This window comes from Venturia canescens, chromosome 7 (assembly GCF_019457755.1).
Source record: "Venturia canescens isolate UGA chromosome 7, ASM1945775v1, whole genome shotgun sequence".
NCBI classification, from domain to species: Eukaryota; Metazoa; Arthropoda; class Insecta; order Hymenoptera; family Ichneumonidae; genus Venturia; species Venturia canescens.
The window spans coordinates 1,382,418-1,394,752 of record NC_057427.1 but is presented as its reverse complement, the minus strand read 5'-3'; the positions used below and the strand labels follow the sequence as shown (position 1 = coordinate 1,394,752).

The following is a 12,335-nucleotide window of genomic DNA, read 5'->3' as shown; positions in this document are numbered from 1 at the left end:
GCAGCAGGCGGAGAGCAAGCACTGGCACACTCTTGACTCTCCGGCGCGGGGTATCTGGCTACCTATTCTCGATGAGGAGAGTGTGCAAGAGGCTAGAGGGAGAGCGCGGTCCGGGCTCGTGGCGGTGATCGCGATTTTTAACACTTTTGGGCTACGTCGTCCCCCGTTTGTTCGCGCCGTTGTTTTTTTTTTTTTTTCGTTCAAAGGACCGAGCGAATGAGATAAAGAGAGTGAGCGGAATATTGTGCGACAGTGTGCGGCGAGCGAGTGCGATAAGGCGGAAGAGTACAACACGGATGGATAGATAAAGAGAAAGCGAGCGAGAAAAAGTAGCGGCCGGTTGCCCTCCTGGCTTGTGTGCGCCATTTGTGACTGCCGGGTAAATTGACCGAGTGAGGAAAAATCAGTGTGTCCTCGAATAATCAACGCTTGACAAAACAACTGAATAACGAAACACCCAACAGTCCAGGGTCATCTTCTTGTCGGGTGTTCTCGTGTCCTTTAACGCTTTTTTTTTCTCGCCGCCTCGTAACGAACTGTCGCCGCGGCGACGAAACGCGCTCTCGGGCTTTTCGCCACGCGTGTTGAATATTTTTTCTCTCTTTTTGTGTTGAAAAAAAAAAAAAACGAAAATAAAAGGCATAACGTTCCCGTTCGGAGTGGACGAATAACATACGCGTTTCGTATGTTTCTATATCTCTCTACGTGCATAGATAAAAAAAGAGCTCGCAGTGCGGACGGGCCCCGATCGAACGTGTTGGTGCGAAGAATAAAACAAAAAGGTCCGCGCTACTATTTATGTAGCTTGAAAAGAAGAGAAAACAAACGAATCGAAGGAGGGACGATCGTTGAAGAAATAAGAATCCGGATTATCGAGGATTACCAGCAAACCAGGGGGCACTGCGGCCGGAGAGTGGGGCAGAACGAGGATTACGAGAGAATTAAATTCGACAAGTTTACGTTAATCGCGTGAATTTTCGTATTTCGCGAGAGCCGCGAATTGCTTTCGTTGCCCGTGCGTTGTTGTTTGTTTGTTTTTTCCCTTTCAACTTTTTTTCGTGCCTCGTTCCTCGATTCTTCTATTCCATCTTTTCATTTTCCTTTCAATATTTTCATCCGTAACAGTCGAATCGAGCGAGAGAGCTAAAGTTTGGCGAGCGTGTTTTATATTTCGTTCGGAACTTGTCAACAAGCAGAAAAAAAACGCGAAAGGATTCCACGTCGTCGGAGATCGGTGAGTGAGAATACATCATTTTCATTTTCAAGCGTACATTATTATCGATGTTTCTCCCTTGGCGAGTGACCCGGACAGAAATATTTACAAACTAAATTACCAACGAAGAGCCGTGATTTGAACATTTACTCGAAATACCTGACTCCGCTTCATGCTAGCGGCCGTTTTTTCACTCCTTTTTATTTTTTCTTTTTTCTACTGTGCGCGCTTCTGCCGCATGCGCGCGCTAATTCCCCCCACCTGCCCTATATGTTCCGAGATATCGGCGGAATCGTACTCCCACTCTCCTCGCGAAGAGAACCGTCCTACAGCGTTCAACATATTTATGTGCAGCGAGCCCGTGTGCGTGCGTGTGTGTGTATGCGCGCGCGCAAAGAGAAAGAGAGCGCACGAGCAGAGCCGGTACCTCTTCGCTAGGTGCCCGCTTTCCATCGCGCTTATCCCGATCAATACGCACCACAGTCACACGTCGTCCTTTCTCCGTGTGTCTTTGTGCGCGCGCGCGCGCGCGCACAAAAATACGCATACGTACGAGATACGTGGATGCTTGTATAGTTTACGTCCCTTTACGCTCAACCAACGTTATTTTATCCACTCTACCACTCTCTCTCTCTCTCTCTTCCCGTGCTGTTACGCCTCGTCTTTTTACCTGCGATCCAATTCCATTTGCAATATATTTTGAAACCGGGTTCAAGTCTAATCTCGTCACAGATATTTCATCGAATATCGTTGAATCGTTTGAACTCGACTTGTAAAATTCTCGAAATTTTCGTAACATTCGCTTCGACTTTTGATAAGCTCGAGCGATGCGCGAATTGGCCAATAGCTTTGAATGGAGAGTTTAATAAAAACAGGAAAGGCATGACCATCCCCGCCCTCGGTACCTCGGACAGAAGCATTCCCCGTCGAAGGGGCGCCGTTTTTTCCCCATGATTTTTAGCGTTCGAGCTTCCCAAGGGGTGGCTCCGTGCGAACAGCGAGTCGGAGGAGCACCTCAGTCGAGTTATTCCTGATCCGTTGATCGATCATCGAGAGCTTTGTCCATCGAAGTCGTAAACGATGATCCCGAAATGAGTGGAAAATCATTTTTTTCGTCTCCTCGCGGCGTCAATCTAGTTTCGCGCATCCGTCGAATAGTACGGTTCGAATAAATTACTTGAATAATGTAAGCGCAGGTGCTCCGGAGCTCGATTAAGGTATGAGGAATCCCGAAGACGCTGGGAGTCAAAAAAAATTGAAAAGTCGACAGAAGAGCCTCGGGGGCGCAGCCTGCACTCGGTTGGGTGACCGGTCGGCCATGCAGCGATTTCCGCGAGCGAGAAAGACGGCCAATTTTTTTTCTAGTTTTCGGATGAATCGGCCTTGCGTCCAACTCTTAATTACAGTCTCTTATTTGTGTCCTCGCCGTGGGCGCTGCGTCGTTGTATCGTTTTCATATTATTTCATCGTATATCTCGATCCCCGATTTTCTCTCTTTCTCAGGAGCCGCCGAGAACCAAAACCACAATCGCGGTCGCTCTCTTGCCTCGCTTCCCGAGTCTCCAGGTTTATTTGGAGAACGAAAGAATCGTTCGGAGGCATCAAAACAGAAAATAACGCGAAAGAGGTCACTCGTGGGGATTATCGTGTATAGTTGCGAGTTTCAAGGTGTGTCAAGGCGAGGTAATTTCGATTCGGTGGCTCCTATGCGAGACCGCATGGCTCTTATACCGCGAAGGCGCGCGCGCGCTCGTCGCCACCTCTATCTTTGGCGTAACTTTGAATTTCCGCGTTTTTATTATTCCCCCGTTGTATCGATTATTCCTCGATCCAACGCAGCCGCTGCGCCCTTTCACGCGTGCTCATCTTTCCTCCTAAAAACTACATAGAAATATTCGCTATGTTATGTACCAACGACGCTGAAATTTCCGACGTTGCAAAAACGTTTGTAATTCGCCAATTTTTTATTCCACGAAGTATCGGGGTGCAGCTTGAAAAACTAAGAATTGAAAATTCGGCAGGCAACGAAATTGAAGAATTGCTGGAATTATTGGAGGCTTTTTTACGTTATTTCTCATTGGACTCCAACGTTGCAAAGTACGACGCTGAAGTTTCCAACGTTGGAGTCCAACGAAATGAACGAAAAAAACGTTTGTAATTCACCAATTTTTTATTTCAAGAATCGTTGGTGCAGCTTGAAGAACTACGAATCGCAAATTTGGCAGGGAACAAAATAGGAGAATTAATGGAATTATTGGAGAGTTTTTTTCGATCATTTCGTTGGACTCCAACGTTGGAAACTTCAGCGTCATTATGTAGCAGCGCTCGTCTATATCGCCATTATATTACCTTTCACCAAAGTACACAGTAATTTTGATGCCGAAAACATTTCTCTCAAATTTTGCTGTGCAGGACAGACGAAATTTAGACCTGTAAAATTCCTACATCGATCGATGTATCGATATCTGAATGTCACTCGTGCCTATGGTGAAATGTCTAAAATTTTTGTATCGTTGAGTCGCACCGTCCGAAAATAAGTAAATCTTCTTTCCGACAAAGATTTACTCGACAAAGTACGCTCATAACGGAAGCAACTGCTTGAAACTTAACCCTTAGTGTGCACACCTTCACAGCGAGGCATTTGGTGCACCCGGCGGGGTCACTTTGAGCCCAGGTCATTTTTGACATCGAATATCTCGGTAACTATGCGCTTTTCGGAATAAAAGGTTTAGTCACTTTTTGCAGTGAATTGATCCAACATTAAGGCTGCGAAGTCGGATTTCCAAAAAAATCATTTTTCGGTGTTCAAAAATGTGCTCAAAGTCGATAGTGCGCGTAAAAAACACTTTTTCGGTTAAATCTCTGGTAAAAAATTAAATTTTGAGTTTTGAAAAAAATCCTTACAGAGTTTTGCAGACAAGGGTCCACGCTTTGAGGGAAAAATAGTCCACTTTGCAACCCTTCCAAAAAGGGGGTTTTACTTATGAGATGCTCATCTGTAAATGCTATTCGTGTGAGAAAAAAATTTTGGGGTCAACCTGACCCCAGGTGCACGCTAAGGGTTAACCAACCTGCGACAACTCAAATATTTGGTGGGTCCATGAGCTTTGCCATGTTATTGAGGACAATTCAGTGCGGTAAAAATGAAAATACGAAACTATTCAATTTTTCGTACAGCACAGAGAAACGATTGCTATGTTATCTCCTAAATTTTCACAAAATCGTTTCATTATTTACTACGTTTTTAATTAAAATTCGCTCCATGTTCATTTTTGATGCAGCGCAGCGCGTTATTTGCTATGGACCGCGGTCCTGGGTTCCCCAAACTTTTGCATCGTTCGGCACACTCGGTATCTGGAGTCGCGGCAGCGACTCCGAGACAAGTACATTGCTGCCAGAGACTTTACCGGAGCGACAGCGTTTCCAATTGTTTTCGAAAATTTTCAAAATTTGTTTCTTTAATGATTAATGAGCTGAAGCATTTCGGAGAATATTATAAGTTGACAAATTTTTTATTTATTTTTTTCTTTCGATCGCGACCTCTTCGAACTCTGTAGCTTGACGCGTTGAAGAGATATTAATTATTTATTTTTTAATTGCATCAAAAAATAACGGGTCGGGTGACAAATCTGGTGCCACAATACAATCGATTATTACTACTGTCGATATGGCCCGACCCTGCTATAAAAACGTGGTAACTTCCGAATCTTCGTCGATTCTCGGGACGGGGAGTTTTTCTCGCTTTCCTTTTTTTTCCTCGCCTCTGACCCACCGCGCAAGGATCGAATCGAACCGAAAATGGTTTGCTGCTCGCCCGCGCGCGCGCGCGCGCCGAGCGCCGGGTTTTTCAAATATCCAAAGGCAAAGATAAACAATTTGGTCGGTCGGTACGTAACCGTCTCGACGGATGAATGAATCGTTTATACGAGCATGCCGCGGCGCGCTGCATCGCAGCCTCCCCCGCGGGGAGGGCCCGACACACGGACGCACGCATGACCAACGGATTTTTCTATAGACAGAGACCGAACGCGTTTCGAAACTCCATTATTCGATATATATTCGTTCATTGTTCGGTAGCTCTTTCCCGCGCGTTGACAAAGTTCATTGTATAGAAAGTTTCGAGAGGAAAAGCATATTCTCTCGCGGCGCGATACGGGAATACGAGAATACACGAATACATACGGAAAATATGCATTGTCGCTGAGAGAATACGCGTTGATTCATCCGCGCATACGTCCACGAACGCCTCCTATTCGTATTCACGGTTCACCATTCCGCCTATACACATTCGAATACAAAATGCAATTGTATACTTTCTTTAACTACCGTGCTCGTCGAGGGCGACCTGGCTGTGTGCTGTGTAGCGCCCGTGTACAAGCGCGCCGAGCATGTGCCAGCGGTAGACTTTTATGAAAGCCCCTGCTACTGCTGCTGGGACGACGACGGTGCATCGGTCCGGAAAGGCACTATTCTCTATAGATAGGCCCATTTCTATCTGAGAGAGAGATTCATTTATAGCGCGAGTTCATCCGGGCGCCGAGCTCTCTTATAGTCGGGATATTACGTAGCACGCAGCGAGTCGATCATGCTCAACAAACTAATTCGATTGGATGGGAAATTTAATCCCGAAAATCCAGCAAAGAGCTCGGCTGCTAAGCTTGAACTCATGACGCTGGAGTTTGCAACGTTCCACACCAACGAAATTAATCTCTAAAAACATTTGTAATTGACCAATTTTTTATTTCACGATTCATAGTGTAGAATGAAAAAGTACGAATTGCAAATTAGGCAGGTGACAAAATTGGAGAATTACCGGAACTGTTGGAGTTTTTCAGATCATTCGTCGAAAACTTCAGCGTCGTACTTTCAAGCTCATCGAATCCCCCTTCCTTTTGCTGTTACAACGGTCGTTGAGAAAATACACGCTCGGTGCGATGTGCTTTTTTCGGTGTGTGCGACCACCAACGTTCGTTGAACGCGCCCCTTCGAAACACGCCCGGAGCCCGTCGTTGATCGCTGCGCGCGAGAGTCAAGTTGAAAATCGTTGAGCGTTCGACCGCGTTGAAAATAATAGAAAAGGAAGGAATCGAGGAAATTATTGATGTTGAAAAAGAAGGAATATTAATAAACCGGTCATTGAGAACTCTGACGTCACGAATGACTATTTCATCCGTCCGTCCATGGACTAACACAGCCGCGCGCGCGCGCGCGCACTCTGCCAATTTCACGAACGCGTGGAAAAATATTCAGCGCTGACACGAGTTCGGAAAAGACAGAGTCGCGCGCGAGCGAGCCTCTTTCAAACGTGCCTTTGTATATGTCTGTGATAACGACGACGACGACGACTACGGCGAGGACGAGGAGAAGGGAGAGAGGTAGAAACGCGAAGGCAGAAATACCATCGTTACGAGAATAGTTCAACGTGACCGTTCACCAGATCGATTTCTACCACGAATTATTAAACGGTAATACCGGTATAAATGTATAGACCGGCTCTCGTTGCTGTATATAGACGACGGCGTGGCAAGGTCGATGACGAGACTCTCCATAATTGCCATATTCTACCGCTGTACAAATCCTTCTTTTTTTTGCTGTTTCCATGTTTTTTCTCCAACGTAAGAACGACTCGGACGGAACGGGGAATCTTTATTCTTAAAATTCTTCCAAACGCACGCGCTTTTTCCGAGCAACATTTTTTCATACTTTTCTATATTTGACTACTTTTTTCTTCTTTCATTGCCGCTGCTATCGAGCCGACTCGCTTGTGTTCCTCTCATTGCTCGTTCGAAATGCGACTGCTTCTCGGGCAGCGGCGGTCGGTCAAACTGCCCAAAAGTGAACGAGTAGAACGAGAAATCGCGACAGACTTTTGAAACTCGAGGAAACGACGCTGAGAAATCTAAGTTCATGTATTTTTGGTTAAACTCGTAGCCGAGAGGTGCTCGGTTACCTCGATCCATCTTCAAATTGCCCTTCGTCGTTCACGACGATTACTGAAATCGTATCGACAACCGATACGCCGCATCGCCTCGCCGAAAATTCGCGACAGAAGCACACGGCGGAGATGGAGCGAACAACGCTTCGCTGATTCGAGCTCCTTGATCGGTGAACGACCTTGGAACGGGAGGAGAAAAAGGCAAAGGGCTCGAGGAAGATCGAGAGTCAGAGGCCCGAAGCCCGTGGAGCGCGCGCGTATTTGAGATCGCTGTATCGCGCGTTCCTCGGAGGCCAATTATCCCCTCGTCTATGTATCGCCCGACCTGATCTCTTTTATCGGAATATTTGAGCTCCCTCGTCAAACTCAATACCGCGCGATCTTCATCTCTTATCGTCGTAGACGTTTTTTTTCTTAAATCCCGTTCAATTATGTCCGATACTCGCGTGACAATCGTCCAGAATGCCGAGAAGACACGTCGCTTTCGTAACACGAGAATTTTCACGAGGCGAAGCGATCGTATCGTCGTTGACTCACCGCGCAGGTTTTCCTCGCCATTTTTTCCCTTTATTTCGATAATGTCGCGGGGGGCATGAGGAATCGATGTGGAGAAACGACGCTGAAGTTTGCAGCGCTCGAGTCCAAGCGCAAATGGAGGAAAAAAACATTTTTAATTCGCCAATTTAATAGCTAATTCGGCAGGCGAGACGAAATTGGAGAATTAGTGGAATTATTGGAGAGTTTTTTAAAATAATTTTGTTGGACTCGAACGCTGCTGCGAACTTCGGCGTCGCTCTGGAAAAGCGATCCAAGTAATTTTTAGTTTGGAGTCTGGTGAATTCGCTTGGGGATGCGACTTCGAATTTGATGATATTATTATTGCGACGAGCCGAGTGTCGGCTTCGAGACATCGAGAGACCCCTCGTTCTACGCGCACGCAGAGACACGGGACTTGGAGGCATCGCATCGTTTTCGTTTATAAGAGGAGCCTCCGCTCCGCGGACTCGAGCGTCGATCCGCTTCGCGACGCGGCGTCGTTTTCTGCTCCCCGGCGGCCGTTTTCTCCCTCTGTCTTTTCAAAGACGCCACGGGGAGAGATCTAGCGCGCGCGGATATTCTTGGCATCGAGGCTCATGTGGGACACGCTAGGCTAAAATCATACCGGGTTTTTGCCTCGAATTACACTTCTCTCGCCCGGTAGTATATCAGGCTCCTCCTCCCCGTTTTATTATTTAGCTTTTCTTCGTAATTGTTCAACTTTCCTTCGATACTCGCGGCGTTTGCGGAATTTCAATCGCGCCCCTCGCTTCTTCGGAACGAAAAAGTTTTTCTCCTTCCTGCGATCAGCTGTTCGACAGTCCCTTATTTAGCGACGAGTCTCACAATTCCTTATGCTCGTACCACCCGATGGGGGATTCATTTTTTTTGGTGCCTCACCGACTTTTTGCCTGGCGGACTTTTCACGCTTTGCAGCCACTCCGACAGATGGCTTCGCGTTTCGTCTTCTCGCTTCGGCGGTTCGGCCTCCCATGACGCCGAAGTTGGCAACGTTGGAGTCCGAAGAAACGATGTAAAAAAAGCCTCGCCAATAATTCCAGTTATTCTCCAATTTCTTTCCTGCCGAATTTGCAATTCGTAGTTTTTCAAGTACAAAATAGGCGGCGAATTACAAATGTTTTGCGAGATTAATTTCCTTGGACTCCGGGGAGTCTCCTGCGCGATCCAAGCCAGTGGTACGCCGAGGAAAGGAACTCTCGAAAAGGCAAAAGTGTAAAAACATTGCTCGAAGAGACACGAAAGCGGTTCGATTAGAAAAATTGAAATGCGTTCGCTCGCTCGACCCCCCGCTTGCCCCTTTTCCTACGACTCAATCGTGTCACGAGAGTCCCGAGTGCTTCCTTTCGATCGCGCGTGCACGAGAAAATTTGCTCGAATCTCTCTCCGAGAACTATTGATACGCGTATTAGCCGCGCGCTCGAATCGTCCTTCGCGTCGTCACTTTAGATTGAATTAGGCGCGCGCGACTCATTCGCGGCGAGTCTTCTCGCATAAGCGCCGCGTACGTCCGTGTGTGTAGCCATGCGCGTGCGCTCGTCACAAATAAAGCGCGTGACGCGTAACGCTCGCTCGAGCGGACGGGCCTCGGCAGTCGCCGGTGCACGTAGCTCTCTCGCGCTTTCGTTGTGCATGTATACGCCAGCAGCGCGGGGACAATGCGAGCTACGCGGCATCTCTGCCGCCAACGCTCTTGCCGCGGTATTAGATCGAATTAGAGCGTTGCTCGTCGTTTTGTCTCGTTGCGGCGAGCTTTGACTTTCTCATCACCATTTACTATAGTGGAATGGAATCTGTAGGGATTACCTGGTCACTTTTCATCCGAGGCTCGTTCAAACAAAGTTTTATATTTATGTCTGGCAGGTATTTTCTCGTTCGGATCCATCGATCGCTCGTAGGGGAGAGTGTGACAAAGCGGCACATCCCGGCTGTGTGAAAAGTCGAGAATTTTTTCCTTTAGAAAAGCGGAGCAAATGAGATTCCTATGTAAAATGGTGCGTGACGTTGTTTTGTATGGAAACGGAAATCATAGAGAAATTGATTGATCGAAGCAGGGTTAGAGAACACGAGGGGCAGAGTCTGCCACAATAATATTTCACGACACTCAAAGTTCCCGAATATGAAGAAAAACAATAGAGAATAATATAAATAAAAGTTAAAAACGACGCTCAACTTTGCAGCGAAATGAATCTCAATAAACATTTGTGATTCACCAGTTTTTTATTTCACCAAGTATCGGTGCAGGCTGAAAAACCAGAACTGCTAATTCGGCAGGAAACTGAATTGGAGCGTTGCAGGATTTTTTACACCGTTTCGTTGGACTCCGACGTTGCAAGCTTCAGCGTCGTAAGTAAAAATAATATCGAAATAGCGCAGAATAATAATGGGGCAAAATAAAATAAGATGAACATAAAACAAGCGTGTAACACTACCGCGATAACGTAAAATTGTACAATCATGCAATTAAACTAAAAATGAAAACAAGTGTAAATATAAAATACAAGTAATAACGACGTACAATTGATAACGTATAATTATACAATGATACAATTAAAAATAAGTATAAAAATAAATATAAGAGATTAATAAATATAAATAAATAAAGAAAGAGAGGGAGCGAACCGCGCCCCTGACCTATATTCCGCGGTACGAAAGAGGCGAGCATCCTAGATGTGTGGTGTGCGCACACGAGGGGTTCAGCTTCGCGAGGGAGCGTCAGTCATACCGATACCCCTCCCTCCTGCATTGTGCCGTCTATACGCCGTCTTTCGTACACACATATATTCCGTAACTAGGTATTTATGTAACGATTCGACCAAGGAAAAGGACGTAATCTGGTAGTTTCGTGCCGAGTTATCCACCGAGCGCGGCCTGCTTCCTCCACACACTTCTGTGCTATACTCTCGCGTTCTACATATGCCAGCAGGCACTTGGTAATGAACCGAGTGCCGGTGGGTGCGTCTAAATGTTGAATTAAAGAGCCGCTTCTTTCTTCGAATGTATCGACAGCTCGCGGTGGCTTACTCACGAGCACGGATAGCCGCGCACGGGTCGCACCTCTTTCGCATTCGTTCGCAAGCATGTAATATTCATGTGCATGATTCAATTGGCGCACGAATCTGCGCGATCTCCGGCGATCGTGAAACTCGTATGGGCACACCGAGGCTAGAGAACGAGGCATTGGAATGCGAGGAAAAATAATCCAGCATCAGCATAGTAATGAAACTTGATATTAAACTTGAGAGCATGCTCGGAGTAAGTTTGTTTATAAAAAGGCACGCGAGGCCCTTTGTCGTTTAAAGGCCGGCCGGCGCACACTGTGCCGGAGCGCATCGCATTTTGTCAATCGGTTCTATGCATTTTAAGGATGTATGTAAAAAATATCGACGTGCCAAACTTTCCATGAATTTGAAATATTCAATAGAGATATGATCACGCTGCATCGATTGAAAAAAACAAAAAAAGGTACTTAGCCGATGGTTATAAAGAAATATTTAAGAAGCCGCTTTTAAATCCGTGTAATTTGTACCGGAAGTTGACAAAATCGAACTAAAATGATAAAAAAGTGTATAAATCGTTGTCAATGCACGGCCAAAAAAAAAATTTTAGAAACTTCAAAGTTTTATCGATTTTTTCACGCAAAAAAAAAGCCCACCGTTTCCGATGTCGTTGTGGAGATATTTGGGGTTAACTTTTGACGTTTCAGCGGCGTTCTCCAGTTAGTACGACCGCCACATTGAACATGTAATTTGATTGGCTCGTTTGTGCTTGACCACAGTTATCAAATTGGATAACAAGATCGCTTTTTCACCACTGTTCATTGAATTAAATATATAATTGCTCCGCTTCACGATTTTTCTTTCGTCCCTGCTCATCCCGTTCTCGCTGCTCGCTCTCTTGCTCCCTCCGCCGTTCTTCCCTCCTCTTTGTCCTCAGCCTCTTTCCGTGCATGTATAGACTCGGCGCGTGTCCGACTATCGTCTTTCTCGGCTATCGAGCGATGACTAATTATGGAAATATCAACGTTACGAGACTTTTGCGTGTTTCGTGCTCTCGCACGGTGCGGATAAGATCGGCGGCGAGCAAAGATGGAGAGAAGAAGGGGGACTTGAAATATCGAAGCCGGGCATTTCAACGCGCGGGAGGGAAAGAAAAATAGACTGGAATATTAAGCACTTATTTAGGTGCGTGCCGAAGGGAGCGCACGCGCGCTTCGAGTTAATGCACGGGCGAGGGTCGACAACTTGCTCATGGAACGAGAGATTAAGGGAAAAGGAAATAGAGCCTCGATCCGATATACGAAAGGGTCTTTGTGAATTCCTCCCCTTTTCTCCGGGACTTCGTAATATTTCCGGGTTCCTACGGCCCCTGGAAGGCGCGTGTATGTCCTGCCTCCTCGCTTTCTGGCTTCTTTCCATCCGCCCTATTACCCCTTGCTCTATTTCATTCTAAATCTCGTTGTCTTTATTCGATTCGCGTCGTCGCTTGTTCGCAGCTCGCAGGAAGCAATTTTTCTTATATGCTTCAAAACAGTCGCCAACATCGGTCATTTCTCGGGTAATGTCGAACTTGAGCGTTGCTTGATAAACTTATTTTGTTGAATAATAATAGCGGGAGGAGTGAAACTTCGTT

General features: G+C 46.3%; 1 protein-coding gene across 11 annotated transcripts in view; it reads left to right on the top strand.

The window, feature by feature from the left end:
- The first annotated feature begins 2 nt into the window (after nucleotides 1–2).
- PMCA (plasma membrane calcium-transporting ATPase 3) overlaps nucleotides 3–12,335 on the top strand; it is a 100,070-nt gene continuing 87,737 nt past the window's right edge. For 4 of the 11 annotated variants that reach the window (XR_006261696.1, XR_006261697.1, XM_043424904.1 and 1 more), the window contains exon 1: nucleotides 4–1,234. The gene's annotated coding sequence lies outside the window, so the exon portion shown is untranslated. Of the gene's footprint in view, nucleotides 1,235–12,335 lie in introns of all 11 variants that reach the window. The other 7 variants (XM_043424901.1, XM_043424902.1, XM_043424905.1 and 4 more) reach the window with 3 other exon arrangements.